Raw genomic sequence first — 19630 nt, forward strand, 5'->3', positions numbered from 1 at the left:
CATTACTTCCCTTGATTTAAATTCAACACTTCTCACAATATATCCGAGCATCTTGTTAGCCTTTTTTATAGCTTCCCCACATTGTCTAGATGAAGACATTTCTGAGTCAACATGAACTCCTAGGTCTTTTTCATAGTTCCCTTCTTCAATTTCACTATCTCCCATATGATATTTATAATGCACATTTTTATTGCCCACATGCAATACTTTACACTTTTCTCTATTAAATTTCATTTGCCATGTGTCTGCCCAATTCTGAATGCTGTCTAGATCATTTTGAATGACCTTTGCTGCTTCAACAGTGTTTGCCACTACTCCTATTTTTGTGTCGTCTGCAAATTTAACGAGTTTGCTTACTATACCAGAATCTAAATCATTAATGTAGATTAGGAATAGCAGAGGACCTAATACTGATCCCTGTGGTACACCACTGGTTACCTCACTCCATTTTGAGGTTTCTCCTCTAATCAGTACTTTCTGTTTTCTACCTGTTAACCACTCCCTAATCCATGTGCATGCATTTCCTTGAATCCTTACTGCGTTCAGTTTGAGAATTAATCTTTTATGCGGGACTTTGTCAAAAGCTTTCTGGAAATCTAAATAGACCATGTCATATGCTTTGCAGTTATCCATTTTCAATGTTGCATCCTCAAAAAAGGATATTGTTACCATATAGGTAATTTTCCATTTTGGATCTTATTATAGTTTCCATAAGTTTACATATAATATAAGTCAGGCTTACTGGTCTGTAGTTACCTGGTTCGGTTTTGTCTCCCTTTTTGTGGATCGGTATTACGTTTGCTATTTTCCAGTCTGTCGGTACAACCCCTGTGTCAAGAGACTGTTGCATGATCTTGGTTAGCGGTTTGTAAATAACTTCTTTTCATTTCTTTGAGTGCTATTGGGAGGATCTCATCCGGCCCAGGGGATTTGTTTAAGAGCTCCTAGTCCCTTTAACACTTCTGCCTCTGTTATGCTAAAGTTATTTAAAATTGGATAGGAACAGGTCGACATGTGGGGCATGTTGTTCGTGTCCTCCTTTGTAAAAACCTGTGAAAAGTAATCATTTAATATATTTGCTATTTTTGTTCTTCATCTATGATTTTGCCATTTGTGTCTCTTAGACATTTAACCTCCTCTTTGAATGTTCTCTTGCTATTATAATATTGGAAAAACATTTTGGAATTGGTTTTAGCCCCCTTAGCAATATTGATTTCTATCTCTCTCTTGGCCTTTCTAACTTCCTTTTTGACTTGTGTTTGCAGTTCCAAGTACTCTTTCTGTGTGCTTTGTTTTTGGTCCCTTTTAAACGCTCTGTAAAGTGCCTTTTTTCGCTGAATATTTTTTTAATTGATCTATTAAACCATTTTGGCCATTTTATTTTAGATTTAGATTTGTCTACTTTTGGGATGTAATTGTTTTGTGCCTCTAGTACTACATTTTTAAAAAACAGCCATCCTTTTTCTGTGGATGTTTTCTCTATTTTACTCTTATCTACTTCTATTAGTCTCTGTTTCATACCTTCGTAGTTTGCTTTTCTAAAATTGTAAACCTTAGCTTTAGTCATTACTTTTGGGGTTTTAAAAAATATTTCAAATGAGACCATGTTGTGGTCTGAGTTTGCCAATGGCTCTCTGACCTCTGTTTTAGTTATTCTGTCTTCATTATTTGAAAAGACTAAGTCAAGGCATGCCTCCCCTCTAGTCGGTACCTTGACAAATTGCGTTAGGAAGCAGTCATTTGTCATTTCCACCATTTCAATTTCGTCCGTCGTGCCCCCCATCGGGTTTTCCCATTTTATACAGGGGAAGTTGAAATCCCCCATTAGTATGGCTTCTCCTTTTCTACACGCATTTCGAATGTCTTTGTACAACAGATTATTTTGCTCAGCATCTGAATTTGGCGGTGTAACAGGGAGAGATCTGGACTGGCCGTCTGACGCAGGCACGATGCTGCAGGGAGGGGGCGGCAGTCCCGTGGGGTCGGCCTGTCAGTCATGGCGGTGACACGGAGAGGTGGGGAGGAGGGGGTGTGCGCTTTCCCCCTCTCTGAGTGGCTGGTAGGCGGGCTCTAATGGGATTGTGTGCCCTATAAAAATAATACTCTGCTGTTTCCTCAGGTCTGCCCTTTTAAAGAAACAAACAAAAGACGTACTGGGAAGTACGGGAGCTGGGACCGAGAGAGAACCGGGACCAAAAAGAAAAACGAGGAAAACAACGAAAAAAAAGATAAAGAACAGAAAAAAACCTAACTGTAGTGGGGAACCCGTGGGCAGACCCCTTGTGTAGTGTGAGGGTAGGCTGAGGAGACGGCCAGAGTAGGACGGAGACCCGGGCCGTGCGGCTAGCGACGGCTGGGGTAACGCTGCCGAAGTGCAGCACCTTTTCTTTTGTAGTTTTGTTACTGTGTTTTATTTTCCTGTTTTTTTTCCCACCTTTGGTTTTGGAATTATTGTTTGAGCACTTGTAAGTGCGCCCGCACTTGAACCGTACCGTACTGGTATGTCCCGTGGTTCTGTGTTACCATAGTTGGTACGCAGACCACGGTGAACAGCGCCCTCTGCGGGCTAAAAATAAAAAGTACACCCAGCACAATAAAACTGGGCACCTGTGCGGTGCTTCAAGTACACCTGCTGTTTCTTGTGTCAGTGAATCACCCACCCCCTCCCACAGGCGGTCTATAGCATGCTCCTATTATTATGCAGCAGCAGTGTGGAGTAGTGGTTAGGGCTCTGGACTCTTGACCGGAGGGTTGTGGGTTCAATCCCCGGTGGAGGACGCTGCTGCTGTACCCTTGAGCAAGGTACTTTACCCAGATTGCTCCAGTAAAAACCCAGCTGTTTAAATGGATAATTGTATGTAAAAAAATAATGTAATTGAATGTACAAAATAATGTGATATCTTGTAACAATTGTAAGTCGCCCTGGATAAGGGCGTCTGCTAAGAAATAAATAATAATAATAATTATGCCCTTTGAATTTGTGTCCATTATTCTGACCCATATTGATTCTGCATTGTTTTCTTTGTCCTGATTTAACACCTGGGCTTCAAGGCTATTTCTTATGTATAGCGCTACCCCTCCGCCTCTTCTGTCCTGCCTGTCTTTCCTATATAGTGTGTACCCACTAATATTATATTCGTCTCCATCACTCTCAGACAACCAAGTTTCTGTAACACCTATCACATCGTAGTTACTTGTTAGTGCAGTAGTTTAAAGTTCTAACATTTTGTTTCTGAGACTTCTAGCATTAAGATAAATACATTTAATAGTGGTCTTACCTGAGTTGTTGCCCTTGTTTTGATGTGGTCTCCCTTCTGTTTTTTTTGTTTTCTCCCCCCTTCCTTTCTAGTTTAAATGCTTCTGGACCGCCTGAAGGATCCTTTCTCCGAGTAGATTGGTTCCCCTTCTGTTTAAGTGCAGTCCGTCCCACCTGTATAGATAGTCCTTGTTGTAGAAAGAGCTCCAGTGTTCAAGAAAGGTGAAGCCTTCCTGTGTGCACCGCGATTTCAGCCATGCATTTTGATTTTGTATTTCCAGCTGTCCATATGGTCCTTTGCAAGGCGCCGGCAGTATCCCAGAAAATACCACAGTTTTGGTCTTGTCGTTTAATTTCCTTCCTAGCTCTCTGAATTTGTTTTGCAGGGATCTTGGCCTGTCTCTTCCAATGTTGTTTGTACCAATGTGGACGACTACTACCGGGTCGTCTCCTGACGGGGTACATCCTGCCACTGTGTTTATTTTGTATTATTGCATATTATTATTATTTAAATGTTCTGGTTTGCGTTTGTAAAAAATCCCCATCCAGCTAAACACGTGCCTAATGTGGCCAAATCAAAATTAATCTTGCTTAAAATGAATCAAGTAAATGAATCAAAATAATAATAATAATAATAATAATAATAATAATAATAATAATAATAATAAATCCAATTGGGAGATGGCCATGTATATAAAAGCGAAGCAGCAGCAATAAACACTGGATTCTGCCGAGTCAACGCCCAGGGGGTGTAAAATTGTCGTTAAGGCAAAAGTCTGTGGTGGTGGCGGCGGGGGGGGCGGGGGCGGGGGCGGGGGCGGGGGGGCGTTGACTCAGGTAGTGGTGAAATTACAGGTGTAGGCCGGGATAAGTTTATGTGTTCTCTTCAGAGGAGCCAGCTGGATTCATGAAATGTATAAACAATGTCCAGATGAGATTTCTCCTTTCAATATTCTTCATTTCCTTGGCACAAGTTTGTTGCTTTTGGTTACAGCATTAATAAAATAATCTATTTTCAGAGGGAGCCTAAATCATTAATGCACAGAGCAACTACTTCTAGGCAGTTTTTTCACGTGAACGGCTCAATTTCCCCTCGGGCATTATTTGTGCATGGTTATTAAAAACCAGAAATTAATGGTGAAAATTGTGAAGTTGGCGATCGTATATATGTATTTAAAAAAGGCGCTCAGGAAGAGCAATTGTTTTAAAAAACTTTAAAAATCCTACAAGGATGTGTTGGGCATGTTCCTTCAACGGGAAGTGCAGCATGCAAAAGACTGCAAGAGATGTTAGCCCGTTTTATTGCATTTAAATGCTATGAATAAAACACCATTAAAAATCTAATAATATGTTTAGCATAATGTGTGCCTCTTTCATACAGGAAAATGTGAGCTCTACTAAGTGATGGTAATGTATATTAGATTAGATTTACTGGAATTATTTTGTAAGCTATATGTACTTCAGTGTGAATTGCATATTAAGCTCCTGCATGAAATAGTTAGAAAGCTCCATTATTCTCCGCAATTGATATTGATGACACTTCTCTCATAAAAATGAATTGAAGATAATTTTATACGACGCGTGCTGATGTATTTATTTAAGCATATTTATTTTTGCTATTTCAATGCCCAGCTCCAAGCAGTGATGTCAAGAATTCAGAGCTCCCTACACATGTATATAACCCTGTATTCCTATGTCAATAACCTGTTCAAAAGAATTAGAAAGTTTAATCACAATTAGATAAGCGGTTCTTTAGATATAAGTGAAGATGTATCTTGTGACAGACGGACAGACAGACTCCCTATACTCTCATTAAATAGATTGTGCAGAGGAAGGCCCTCAGCAAATGTCATTATATTTATTAGTATTTTTTATTATTATTATTTATTTATTTAGCAGATGCCTTTATCCAAGTGGTTCTCTAGATGTATTTAAAAATGTAACGTACTGGCAGACAGTCGAACGATATATACCCCAAGATTATGTTTGCTTAAGATTCTTAGAACATTTAAAAAAAAGGACATGTGCACAAAGAAAGCACCTACTGTAAGCCTCAAAAAGTTACATTGAAATAGTGTTTATCATTCAGAGTCAATATCAAGTCTCGTGAGCTGCTGTGAGAAATTCTTGCAGTGATTAGGGAGAAGATCTGGGGTAAAATAATCGGGTTTCCACCCTGTTACATATAGAGAATAAATTGTCATACAGTCGCTATGCTGCTTGCTGTGACAGCGTCCTGTATCTCTGAGATAGCTTCATCCCACCCACACTAGATAATCCCTAAGTGAACAGATGACGACCCTATTGTGCTGTTTACCTTAAGCCTTTTCCAAAAGCCTAGCGATTAGAGGGGAATTCAATCAACTTGTTTTGGGCTCGGGTGCTCTCAAAGCTCAACACAAGCTGCCTTTATGTAATGCTAATGTTGCTGGGAGGCTGGAGGTGTTTTCCGCTACATTACAAGGTTCCTAATATGGTTGCCAAATAGGTCGAGTAGCTTCTGTCTTTTAGATAAAAGTGGACCGTCTATAGATGGAGTCAAGCAAGATAAAGGCCATATAAAAACTAGTGGTTATTTTTGGTTGCATATTCATAAAGCATGCTTATCTCTACACGCACTTAGGTGTATTCTACATTTTAGACGCAGCTAAACAAAACACAAGGTTGTTAACCCTTTAAGGACCAAGCATTTCAGTGGGATGTTCCCCCAGGACCATTTTTTTGGGGCTATATTTCACTTTCTTCCTATAAAAATTCACAAGAAATCTATTTTTTACAGTAGCATCTTGGAATCGGTGTCCTTATTTTCAGAACACTCTGGGGAACATCATAAAGTACTTCAGAAACCATCAAAACATCTATTTTTTTAAAACACTATATTTAGTATTTAAAAAATAAAGTAACAGTATTTTTTTCATTATTATGTATTCTGCTTAGATTTTTCAAAGACACACATGTAGAAAAATGTGTCATTATATGACCTGAGGGATCTTACAATACTTCCTGGAAGTTTTGTTGAAATATATTGATGTTTGGTCAAATTACATTGTTACACTTGAGTGTTTTTGTGATTTTTCTTTTTTTTTTTTTTTTTTACACATTTTTAGCTGACTGCCTTTCTGTCATCCAAAAATCTATTTTATTATTTATTTTGTTTATTTAGCAGACGCCTTTATCCAAGGCGACTTGCAGAGACTAGGGTGTGTGAACTATGTATCAGCTGCAGAGTCACTTACAATTACATCTCACCCGAAAGACGGAGCACAAGGAGGTTAAGTGACTTGCTCAGGGTCACGCAATGAGTCAGTGGCTGAGGTGGGATTTGAACCGGGGATCTCCTGGTTACAAGCCCCTTTCTTTAACCACTGGACCACACAACCTCCTACTACGACTATTTTTAGTAGTATAGACTTGAAAATGTTATTTTTTAGTCTAAGGACACTAGGGCATGGGTTCTCAACCGGGGGTCCGCGACCCTCTAGTGGGCCTTGAGGAGGTTTCAAGGGGTCCTCCAAAAATAAACCAGAGAATGTGTTATTTATATAATGTGTTATATATACTGTTGTGCCAGGATTCAATTACTAATTAATTATTCACTTGAATCCCAGCATGTGAACTAAATCTGTGCAACCCCGTGCTCACGTATTAAATACTTTAAATGCACGTGAAGTGAAGTGCAATCCCTGTGCCTAAATACAATTATACATTTTAAATAACTCGTGCTACACACACCCATTTATATCCGTGTAGCAATATCTATACACCAACATTAACACACCACATACAACATAAAACACTAAAAATACACACAGGGGTGGGGCACATTAGCTGAAAAAAAGGCTGAAAACCCTTGCTTTAGGGCTACATCACTAGCTATTTACTGGTTTGCTATTGCAGTATATAATCCAGTTATGAGTGCAAAAAATTCAATCGGATGGGAATTTGGCTGTAGAAATGTGACTGGTACTGTTAAAAGTTAAGTGTACAATAAACGGAAATGTTTTTCAATCAGGATTGTCAGTCATTCACATCAGGACATTTCTATCTAAATACACAAGATAATGTAAAGCACTTTAAAACTAAGTGAGTTGTACCTGTTAACTTGAATTATAGTAAATAATTTCAAACCACTTACACAAATAGAAAAAAAATTACTGCCATTTGTAATGATAAAGATGTATATAAACTAATTTAAATATCGTATCGTAGATATCGAAATTTAAATAATCGTAGAATAAAAATGGTTCAGTAATCGAAAACTGTCATTTTGATATTGTGGCAACCCTATTTGAGACTCCTATAATGAATGGAAGTTTGAACCTCCTATAATGAATGGAAGTTTGAGATTCCTATAATGAATGGAAGTTTGAGATTCCTATAATGAATGGAAGTTTGAGACTCCTATAATGAATGGAAGTTTGAGATTCCTATAATGAATGGAAGTTTGAGATTCCTATAATGAATGGAAGTTTGAGATTCCTATAATGAATGGAAGTTTGAACCTCCTATAATGAATGGAAGTTTGAACCTCCTATAATGAATGGAAGTTTGAGATTCCTATAATGAATGGAAGTTTGAGATTCTATAATGAATGGAGGTTTGAGACTCCTATAATGAATGGAAGTTTGAGACTCCTATAATGAATGGAACTTTGAGATTCCTATAATGAATGGAAGTTTGAGACTCCTATAATGAATGGAAGTTTGAGATTCCTATAATGAATGGAAGTTTGAGACTCCTATAATGAATGGAAGTTTGAGACTCCTATAATGAATGGAACTTTGAGATTCCTATAATGAATGGAAGTTTGAGATTCCTATAATGAATGGAAGTTTGAACCTCCTATAATGAATGGAAGTTTGAGATTCCTATAATGAATGGAAGTTTGAGATTCCTATAATGAATGGAAGTTTGAGACTCCTATAATGAATGGAAGTTTGAGACTCCTATAATGAATGGAAGTTTGAGACTCCTATAATGAATGGAACTTTGAGATTCCTATAATGAATGGAAGTTTGAGATTCCTATAATGAATGGAAGTTTGAGACTCCTATAATGAATGGAAGTTTGAGACTCCTATAATGAATGGAAGTTTGAGACTCCTATAATGAATGGAAGTTTGAGACTCCTATAATGAATGGAAGTTTGAGATTCCTATAATGAATGGAAGTTTGAACCTCCTATAATGAATGGAAGTTTGAGACTCCTATAATGAATGGAAGTTTGAGACTCCTATAATGAATGGAGGTTTGAGATTCCTATAATGAATGGAAGTTTGAGATTCCTATAATGAATGGAAGTTTGAGACTCCTATAATGAATGGAAGTTTGAGACTCCTATAATGAATGGAAGTTTGAACCTCCTATAATGAATGGAAGTTTGAGATTCCTATAATGAATGGAAGTTTGAACCTCCTATAATGAATGGAAGTTTGAGATTCCTATAATGAATGGAAGTTTGAGACTCCTATAATGAATGGAAGTTTGAGATTCTATAATGAATGGAGGTTTGAGACTCCTATAATGAATGGAAGTTTGAGACTCCTATAATGAATGGAACTTTGAGATTCCTATAATGAATGGAAGTTTGAGACTCCTATAATGAATGGAAGTTTGAGATTCCTATAATGAATGGAAGTTTGAGACTCCTATAATGAATGGAAGTTTGAGACTCCTATAATGAATGGAACTTTGAGATTCCTATAATGAATGGAAGTTTGAGATTCCTATAATGAATGGAAGTTTGAACCTCCTATAATGAATGGAAGTTTGAGATTCCTATAATGAATGGAAGTTTGAGATTCCTATAATGAATGGAAGTTTGAGACTCCTATAATGAATGGAAGTTTGAGACTCCTATAATGAATGGAAGTTTGAGACTCCTATAATGAATGGAAGTTTGAGACTCCTATAATGAATGGAAGTTTGAGATTCCTATAATGAATGGAAGTTTGAACCTCCTATAATGAATGGAAGTTTGAGACTCCTATAATGAATGGAAGTTTGAGACTCCTATAATGAATGGAGGTTTGAGATTCCTATAATGAATGGAAGTTTGAGATTCCTATAATGAATGGAAGTTTGAGACTCCTATAATGAATGGAAGTTTGAGATTCCTATAATGAATGGAAGTTTGAGACTCCTATAATGAATGGAAGTTTGAGACTCCTATAATGAATGGAAGTTTGAGACTCCTATAATGAATGGAAGTTTGAACCTCCTATAATGAATGGAAGTTTGAGATTCCTATAATGAATGGAAGTTTGAGATTCCTATAATGAATGGAAGTTTGAGACTCCTATAATGAATGGAAGTTTGAGACTCCTATAATGAATGGAACTTTGAGATTCCTATAATGAATGGAAGTTTGAGATTCCTATAATGAATGGAAGTTTGAGACTCCTATAATGAATGGAGGTTTGAGACTCCTATAATGAATGGAGGTTTGAGACTCCTATAATGAATGGAACTTTGAGATTCCTATAATGAATGGAAGTTTGAGACTCCTATAATGAATGGAAGTTTGAGACTCCTATAATGAATGGAAGTTTGAGATTCCTATAATGAATGGAAGTTTGAGATTCCTATAATGAATGGAAGTTTGAGACCCCTATAATGAATGGAGGTTTGAGACTCCTATAATGAATGGAGGTTTGAGACTCCTATAATGAATGGAACTTTGAGATTCCTATAATGAATGGAAGTTTGAACCTCCTATAATGAATGGAAGTTTGAGATTCCTATAATGAATGGAAGTTTGAGATTCCTATAATGAATGGAAGTTTGAGACTCCTATAATGAATGGAAGTTTGAGACTCCTATAATGAATGGAACTTTGAGATTCCTATAATGAATGGAAGTTTGAGATTCCTATAATGAATGGAAGTTTGAGACTCCTATAATGAATGGAGGTTTGAGACTCCTATAATGAATGGAGGTTTGAGACTCCTATAATGAATGGAAGTTTGAGATTCCTATAATGAATGGAAGTTTGAACCTCCTATAATGAATGGAAGTTTGAGACTCCTATAATGAATGGAAGTTTGAGACTCCTATAATGAATGGAGGTTTGAGACTCCTATAATGAATGGAGGTTTGAGACTCCTATAATGAATGGAAGTTTGAGACTCCTATAATGAATGGAGGTTTGAGACTCCAATAATGAATGGAGGTTTGAGACTCCTATAATGAATGGAAGTTTGAGACTCCTATAATGAATGGAAGTTTGAGATTCCTATAATGAATGGAAGTTTGAGATTCCTATAATGAATGGAAGTTTGAGATTCCTATAATGAATGGAGGTTTGAGACTCCTATAATGAATGGAAGTTTGAGACTCCTATAATGAATGGAAGTTTGAGATTCCTATAATGAATGGAAGTTTGAGATTCCTATAATGAATGGAGGTTTGAGACTCCTATAATGAATGGAAGTTTGAGACTCCTATAATGAATGGAACTTTGAGATTCCTATAATGAATGGAAGTTTGAGATTCCTATAATGAATGGAAGTTTGAGACTCCAATAATGAATGGAAGTTTGAGATTCCTATAATGAATGGAGGTTTGAGACTCCTATAATGAATGGAGGTTTGAACCTCCTATAATGAATGGAGGTTTGAACCTCCTATAATGAATGGAAGTTTGAGACTCCTATAATGAATGGAGGTTTGAGACTCCTATAATGAATGGAAGTTTGAGATTCCTATAATGAATGAAAGTGCACAGCTTGTAAGAGTTGTTGTTAGCTACAGTCACTGTAAGGATGGCTTTGTTTTAAAACCATGTCCCTCAGACAGGCAGCAGATTTTTTTCTTTCAATATTTCCACTCCGCCAAGCAAGCACCAATTTGAAGGGAATCAATAATTGAACATGTTTTATATAAATAAAAAATAAAGGGCAAATTTGCCCAGCTGGTGATCTGAAGTATTAACTGTATTATTATAAATTATGGAAGGCAATATCTGGACTGTATATGTCTGTTGTGTGTCCTGCATTATATATATATATATATATATATATATATATAATCCTGAAGGCAACGAGTCAGTGCAGATGTTTCCGAGGCCCCTGGCAGTCTGGGATTGATTAGGAGCTGAGGCTGCAACAGCTGGTAATGTGGGCACACACCTGGCTTCCTGTCATTAGCCATTCAGTGTTCACAATCTCTGTGCACGGGGGGGTGGGGTGGGACAGGGTGTTTTTAAGTGACAGTGGTGGATAGACATTCAGTGTTCACAATCTCTCTGCTCTCTGCACAATCTCTTATGTTGACAAGTAGACAATATACATGGATCAAATGTAATCAAAATCAGCTCTCAGGGGCGCGCCTGGATAGGTTCTATACTCCACAACAGCATATTAACAAATTCACTAAAAGTAGTATAGCACCCAGTAGCTTTTCTGATCATCATTTTGTTTCCGTCACTGTTTCACTACTAATCAAATCACATTCAAAATCATATTGGTACTTTAACAACAATCTACTACAGGACAAAAGCTTCACTGATTATTTTTAATTGTTTTGGAAAAAATAAAAAACTAATTATAGTAGTTTAAGACAGTGGTGGGATATAGGGAAAATTCAAATAAAACTTTTCTGTCAACAATACACACAAAATGTCACCAGGTCAGTGGATGCAGTGGTCAGTGAGCTGGAGAGAGATTGTTGAGTTTGAGAGCCAGCTGGCCAGCAAGAGCGATGAGGCGGTGTATCAGGGCCTGCAGGAGAGGAGGCAGCTCCTGGGCAGCCTGCTGGAGAAGAAGGTGAAATAATCACAAAAGAAACTACATGTCCCAAAAGTCTGTGCTAGCGCAGATCATACCTAGCGGGAATGCTGGGAAGATAAAAGCTGCCAGCATAGGAAGTATAGAGAGAGAGAGTATGGTGAAGCATGCAGACGTGAAGTGCAATGTGATCCAATGGAGAATGGTAATCCCATGTGTGGAATGGTATTATAGAGGTGTATTGTAGAGATTTAAAAGTATTGTGTAGGGCTTAAACAGGTCTTGGTAAATGTACCCAGTTAATGCAAGACTGGGGAGGTATAAAGTAAAAAACCTACATCCAGATATAGTAAAGAGTAGTAAAAAGTTAGGATTGCTAAATACTACCACAGAGGAAGTGTGGTTTCGCTTGAGGCAGCAGAAAAGAAAACGGATTACACCAAGCGTGGAACTGAAAGGAAAGAGGGTCCGGCTGTTTCCACGCAGGACCGCTGCAGCTGTTTACAAGCCAACACAACGTGTCTCCACCGCACAGTAAGAACGCTTATTGTATTTTAAAACATAATGCAACCACGAAAAACCAAACCAAGTATCAGTTCCTAAAGACAGGAACCAATACTGAATGAATGTTTACTGTTGTTGTGCATTCATTTTTCTTCCAACAAATCTAATTCCTTCTCTGTTCCTGCTGGCTGTGCATCCAACCTCCACTCCAGACAAACCTTCCTCATTTCTCACAATTGTAAGTCACCCAGGATAAGGGCATCTGTTAAGAAATAAATAAATAAATAAATAAATAAATAATCCTTCACTATGAAAACCAACCAAGTATTCATACCATGTTGTTATAACATTTGTTTTGAACCAAATGAAAATTCAGCATTTTGATTGCATGTATGTAAATGCCTTGATATGTATTTTATTTTGTATACAACTGTAAATCGCCCTGGGTAAGGGCGTCTGCTAATAAATAATAATAATAATAATAATAATAATAATAATAATAATAATAATAATAATAATAATGAATGATTTCACTGTTGTTATTAGAATAAATATTCTATAGCATTAAAGTAAAAATGTTCTGGAATGGAATAGTTGACTGTAAAAATAATGTGGTATCTTGTAACAATTGTAAGTCGCCCTGGGTAAGGGCGTCTGCTAATAAATAAATAATAATAATAATAATAATAATAATAATAATAATAATAATAATAATAATAGTTCAATAGAAAAGTGACAGCCGACCACAGAAATGGTGATGAACCGCACGTCTGGGATTGTGAAGTACTTGTGTGGTCGCAACACAGTACATTTAAATCATATTTTAGAACATTAACAGTTTAAAAAAAAAATCCAAGCAGTTTTAAAACATTGCATTCACAAAGCAGACAATATCAAATATAATTTATTAATATGTTTTTAAGTGCTGACTAGTAGACGCATTCAACTATTTTTACCTCAACTATACCGTCAAATCAGCAGTGTTTGTACCCTGACGATGCTTATATGCAAGTGGATTTTATTTTCAAAGTGAGTCTGAAGGATAGTATATAGTAGCCTTAATAAAGCTGTCATGATGTGTCCCACTCACATAAAGCAATATGTTTTATAAGGGCTAGCTGGCCAGTGATGTATTCCATCGTCTCTTCCTTTTAAAAGTAAATGGAAAATGCTTACATGATATTACTTACTAACCAGAAAACAAATGGATTGTGCCTGTGTTCCGGACAGAGGAGTTTATAATTGAAGTCCCAGACAAGTTTCTTTCATGACAATGAATCGATGGATAGTGATAGGAGGACAAGGCTGCATTGATTCCCTCAGCTCCTCTACTGAGAAGCAGCAAGTCACATGAGTAAAGGATAGCTTGGCTTTAAGCCAACACACCTTATTGCTACCACTAAACCAAACAAAACCACTGACACTAAGGGCCTGTGTAAATTGTGTGCTCTGAGGCAATACGGTGTCTATAAATATCGCTTGTTTTTTTTATTATTTTTCTGTGTTCTTATTTTGTGAATTTAAAGAGAGAGCTAGATATTTTTTTGACTTTTAACAAACCTTTATTTTTACATATGCACAAAATGTACCTTTAAACCCATGTTTACCCTCTCCCTAAATAAAGCGGTGTCCCATTAACACAGTGCAAACATGCAATAAATAGCAATACATATACCAACACAAAAACGATACAAAAAAATCACACAACCATTCACTTTTTTTTCTTTTTTATACAATTAAAAAAACAGACCCCTAGTTAAAAATCAGGAGAGCATTAAAAAGAAAGCCTCAAAGAAACCACACAAAGCCCCCTGCTCTCCCCACACCTGCTCATTATTGTCTATGTAACACAAAGCCCCCTGCACTCCCACACCTGCTCATTATTATCTATGACACACAAAGTCCCCTGTGCTCCCACACCTGCTCATTATTGGGCAACACTTTATAATACAGGTACATTAACTACAGTGTAACTGCACTGTAATTACACTGTAACAAGAGTGTATTTAGTAAGTAAATTATGTGTAGTTACAGATAAAATACTATTATCGAAGATGTAATTACACCACAAGCTTACTTACAGTTAACTACATGTAGTGTGGCTTAGTTACATTTCACCTTCAAATAAAATGTTGCCACATTTTGTGACCTTAATGATTACGTTTTTTATTGTAATTAACATTGTTTATAATATAACTAAACTAAACGGGTATTAGTGAGTCACTCCACAATACTACAAACTTCCAAAGGAGTAACAATCATTAGATTATTCTTTACATAAGAGGAGAAACCAATATTCGTGGAACAAAATGTTTTAGATGGCAACACATTGTCCATATAATGTTAATATAGAATCAGGTGCTCACATCGCAAAACAAAAGGGGTAATGTATGCAGTGTATAAAGTTGAGATTCAGAATGTTACACACTCAGAGAAGACCACAAATCTAAACAAACAGAAGAAGTCCCGGAGTTACAACTTCACTGGTGCAACGTACAACTGGTTTCTAATTTTGTGAGGTAAGAATGATCAAAATCCAATTCAGTACGCTTCGTAAGGATATACAATTATTATGCTTGTTTTTTTTTATATAGAAAGATGTCTAATTCGTAATGTTGGTTAGATGTATACACACAAGCAGCAGTTTGTACAACAGTGCTTTTGGCAAAGCCACAGAACAAGGTATTTCAGAACATTTAGCAAAAGGTTTTTCTAGCACAGTGCTGTATTTTGCATGTGGGAAACATCATTTTTTGGTCTCTTTCTAATATTCTTCATATTACGCAAAATCTCTGAACATCTACTCCAGTTATGTGTGCCGTTCCAAGCACAGAAACACATGATTTTTGTGTATTTATGCTAATTGGTGTGCTTACACCATGTTAATATATGTAGGGCTGGTAATAAAATGTAATGTAATTACATGTAAAAAGGAACTCGTGATAATCATATGTTGTTACACTGTAACAAAGGATCACTAAGCCACACTACATGTAACTAAGCCTGTAGTTAATGTACCTGTATTATAAAGTGTTGCCCATTATTGTCTATGGCACACAATGTCTATGCACCCCCCACACCTGCTCATTATTATCTATGACACACAAAGTCCCCTGCACTCCCCACACCTGCTCATTATTATCTATGGCACACAAAATCTGTTTTTTGACCAATTCAGATTTTGCTGCTGATTATTTATTTTCAAAAGGTTCTCTTTAGTTTGTGCTGCAGCAGCCCTGTGCTTTTTTTTGGGGGGGAGGGGGGGGGGGGTCTAGTCTTGCACTAGGGCCCAGTAAATCGCAGTGCCGGCACTGGGTGGAGCTAAGAAAAACTAATCATGTGTATTATATATAAACCTGTGTCAGTGTTTAACATATATACTCCTGTGACATGTTTAATCAAGTTTACAAATATAGCCACTTTTACTTTTTGTGCTCTATAAAAGAATATACAGGCTTTCTATCTATAATTATATTCTCAAAAAGGAAGGAAATTCTTTGCAAAAAACTTAATTAATGCATCAGTTAGGGTTGATATTAAAACAACAAAAGTAGGGAAATGCGATGTTAGGTTTTTTTTAACCTTACCTCTCCATTCCCTCCCACCCCCTTACAAGCAGTGGAAGGGGCAAGGCAACACAAGCAATCACAGACAGCCATCATCAGTTAAGACAAACAACATCCAACGCTCTGCAGATAACACAAGAGACATCCATCATCATGGTCCACTAGGTGTATGAGGCCTACTACCATGCCAATGTGTTGGGGGTTGTGTATATCTGAGCACTGCTTATGCAGGTCTAGCAGGAGACAGATGCATAATAGTGCCACCAACATCACACTGTACCTCTATGAATTCCACTGCCATGACCAATGTCTACTGTGGCGTCCATGTTTGAGGTGTGTCAGTTTGTTGGGTGGGGGTGGTGAACTGCATGCAGGGTAACATGAGGGGAAGTGTATATGTATGGTCAATCGTGAGACACCGGTGCATGACAGAAGGACTACCAATAGTGCTGTAATATGAATCTATGTCCTTGCATAACTTTCTGTTGTATGGAATTACAGATGTTCAATGGCATTATACAGTCTTTTGCAAGGGAGGAAGGGGTGATGGGCCAGAATTAGCATTCAAAGTAACATGGATAGGGGGAATGGGAGCACTTTAAGAACAGGACACCCATGAGACAGATGTATGACACAATGAAATTGTCACCTGCAAAAATGGAAGTCTGTAAGGTACACTGTTATTATTATTATTTATTTCTTAGCAAACACCCTTATCCAGGGCGACTTACAATTGTTACAAGATATCACATTATACATTATTTCACATTATACAGATATCACATTATTTTTACATACAATTACCCATTTATACAGTTGGGTTTTTACTGGAGCAATCTAGGTAAAGTACCTTGCTCAAGGGTACAACAGCAGTGTCCTCCACTGGGGATTGAACCCACAACCCTCCGGTCAAGAGTCCAGAGCCCTAACCACTACTCCACACTGCTGCCCTGTTATGAAACTGTGTTTACATGGGCGAGTGGAATGTGCTGTGTCATGTCAGTTTGAGAGGGCAGCACCAACAACATGGATCAACCAAGAGTTTTTCAGTGTCATACTGGATGAGCAACAGAACAGAGGTCATACACCTAGTGGACCATGATGATGGATGTCCCTTGTGTTATCTGCAGAGTTGGATGTTGTTCGTCTTAACCGATGATAAGTTAAGCAAATACAATTGGAACAGATTTGGCCCCCGCTTTTTATTTATGTTGCTGCTAGTTTCTATTACAAAATAAATGTGTTTACGTTACATCTTTACATATAACTTCAATCATAAAATATCCCTATATTCAACATAGTGAAAGCATAGTAAAGCAAAGGTAAGCGTTGTAAAGCAACAGAGGTATGGTAAAGCATATCAAAAAAGCATGGCAGACTATGGTAAAGTATGATAAATGTATAGTATAACTATGGGTAAAGCATGGGAAAATTGCCATGCAAAAATACCATGGTAAACCTTTATAATGGTTGGCCTAATTTGTAGATGTCTGGTTGCTTTATTCTAATTGTTTTTGTACATGTGAAATGTTTTTTAACATTGAACAGCAGTTCATAGAAAACACGTCATGGAATAGACATTTTCTTTTTATTTATTGTGTTTGCATATTTGTATTTTTCTTGGCTCTGTGCTTTTCTTTGGTAAAGGATGGAGAAAGGATTAATACATGAAGAACGTGGGATCAGCTGTCTTTACCCCCCACATCCCATGAGGGAGAGATTTGCAGAGTAATCAAATTATGTTTCCTGCTTATGTTATATGCTTAAACAGGACCCTGGTTTTATTAATATGTTTATTTTGTTTCTCATGGGGTGTCTGTGCAGTCAACCACATTGTTTGATTGTTGGTTTGCCAATGCGTTCAATATTATTCAGTTTTAAAGACATCCTCTGCTCTACTGTTGAAAGTATTACAGCATCAGTCACAGTACCTGTTACACTAACTCAATAGGTCGCACATAAGTCATTTCATCAGTCGTGTCTTCTGGGTCAAAGCATGTTTCTGGTCACGTCAGTCAATAGGGGACAACTGGTTGGTTTATGACAGGAAAGAATGCCCAGGGATCTGACAGCATGGTGCAGTACCAGATATGTTCTTTATTTGACACTGCACTGGTGTGGGGCATGTTCTCCTGATATACCCTACAGGGCTGAGCAAATACTGAAATATATCATTGCGGATCAAGACTGCCCAACAATACTGCAGTTGTACCCTGTTGGCGATGGCTACTTTTAAGACGATAGTGTACCCATCCACAGTGCCAGAATGGTTTGACAGAACCATTCTATGGCCACCACAAGCCCTGGATCTCAATCTAAATGAGCACGTTTGGGATGAACTTGGAAAATGTCATCACAATCCATTACCTACCTCTCTGCACCAATTGTGTGAAATATTAATAGAATGGATTAAATCATTGCACTGAGGAAACAAGCTAGTTTTTCTCATGGAAAAATAATAAGACTGTAAATAGAGGATCAGGTCTCAGAAATATACAGTGGACTGCCATGGTAAAAGCACAGCAAAGTGACATGAAGCATAATAAATGTATAAAGCATCGGTAAGCATAGTAAAAAAGAATAAAAACAAAGCAGCAGTATAAAGACTAATGCAAAGACAGAGCACGGGACACAAACCAGTAACCTGATGATCTGGAATGAATTGCTGTTCAAGCAGCTCATGAGGGAGAGCTTTACTGCCTCTGAAATGTCAGAGTTTGTGTAAGAAAGTTAATTAGTGGAACATACTGTAGGCAGGTTGTGTTGTGGACACAGATGATCTCTGTGTTAAATGTAGAAAATAATAGGGTGCACAAAATGTAAATCAATTTCAAATCATGTTGTTTGGTTTCCAATTCGTATATTGTTTCCATTGTTCATTAAATTTAAAGTTTCAGCATGGATCATAGCAATATCTTCTCTGCTGAAGACCCTTTTGCTTCTATTTAGTTGCTCAGAGGGGCTTTTTGTGTCACAGTGTGAGACTAAAGGTAAGAAACTGCAATTAAGTCAACTGGCACATCGCAATTGTCAGCAGGGAAGCTCACACAAATCAAATTAGCCTCACTTTCGTTTCTTCAAAATACATTGGGTGTGATCTGGGAAAGGTGTGACCATGTGGTGTGCAGAGTGTCACACAGTCAGGGGAGAGCAGGTTCCTGGCTGTGCAAAGTTCCTGATCTTCACTGGGGATTCCACAGGGAGAATTGGCCCTGGCGCTAGGTTAGGGAGGCAAACCCATCAGGGCCTGTTTCTCCTCACTATGCTACAGAGGACCTTACTGGTCAAGTGAGCTCAAACAGACACTTGCAGGGCTGTCCTTTGTCCTCCAGAGGCTGGGAGCTCACATCTGCTGTGTAGTTCCTGGGTATAAAGAAGCGATTGGCTTGGGGATCGGAGGAAGCCTACTGACCTGGAGCATAATTGGGCATTCTAAATTGGGGATAAAATAAATTGCCATTATGAATTATATGACAAAATAAATAAAAAGCAAATACTTTGGAATATGCTACAGTACGTCATATAAAATTGTATTGTGGTCTACTTCTAGAGGTTATTTTATTTGTACACCCTGCTTCAA

This window comes from Acipenser ruthenus, chromosome 24 (genome assembly GCF_902713425.1).
Source record: "Acipenser ruthenus chromosome 24, fAciRut3.2 maternal haplotype, whole genome shotgun sequence".
NCBI classification, from domain to species: Eukaryota; Metazoa; Chordata; class Actinopteri; order Acipenseriformes; family Acipenseridae; genus Acipenser; species Acipenser ruthenus.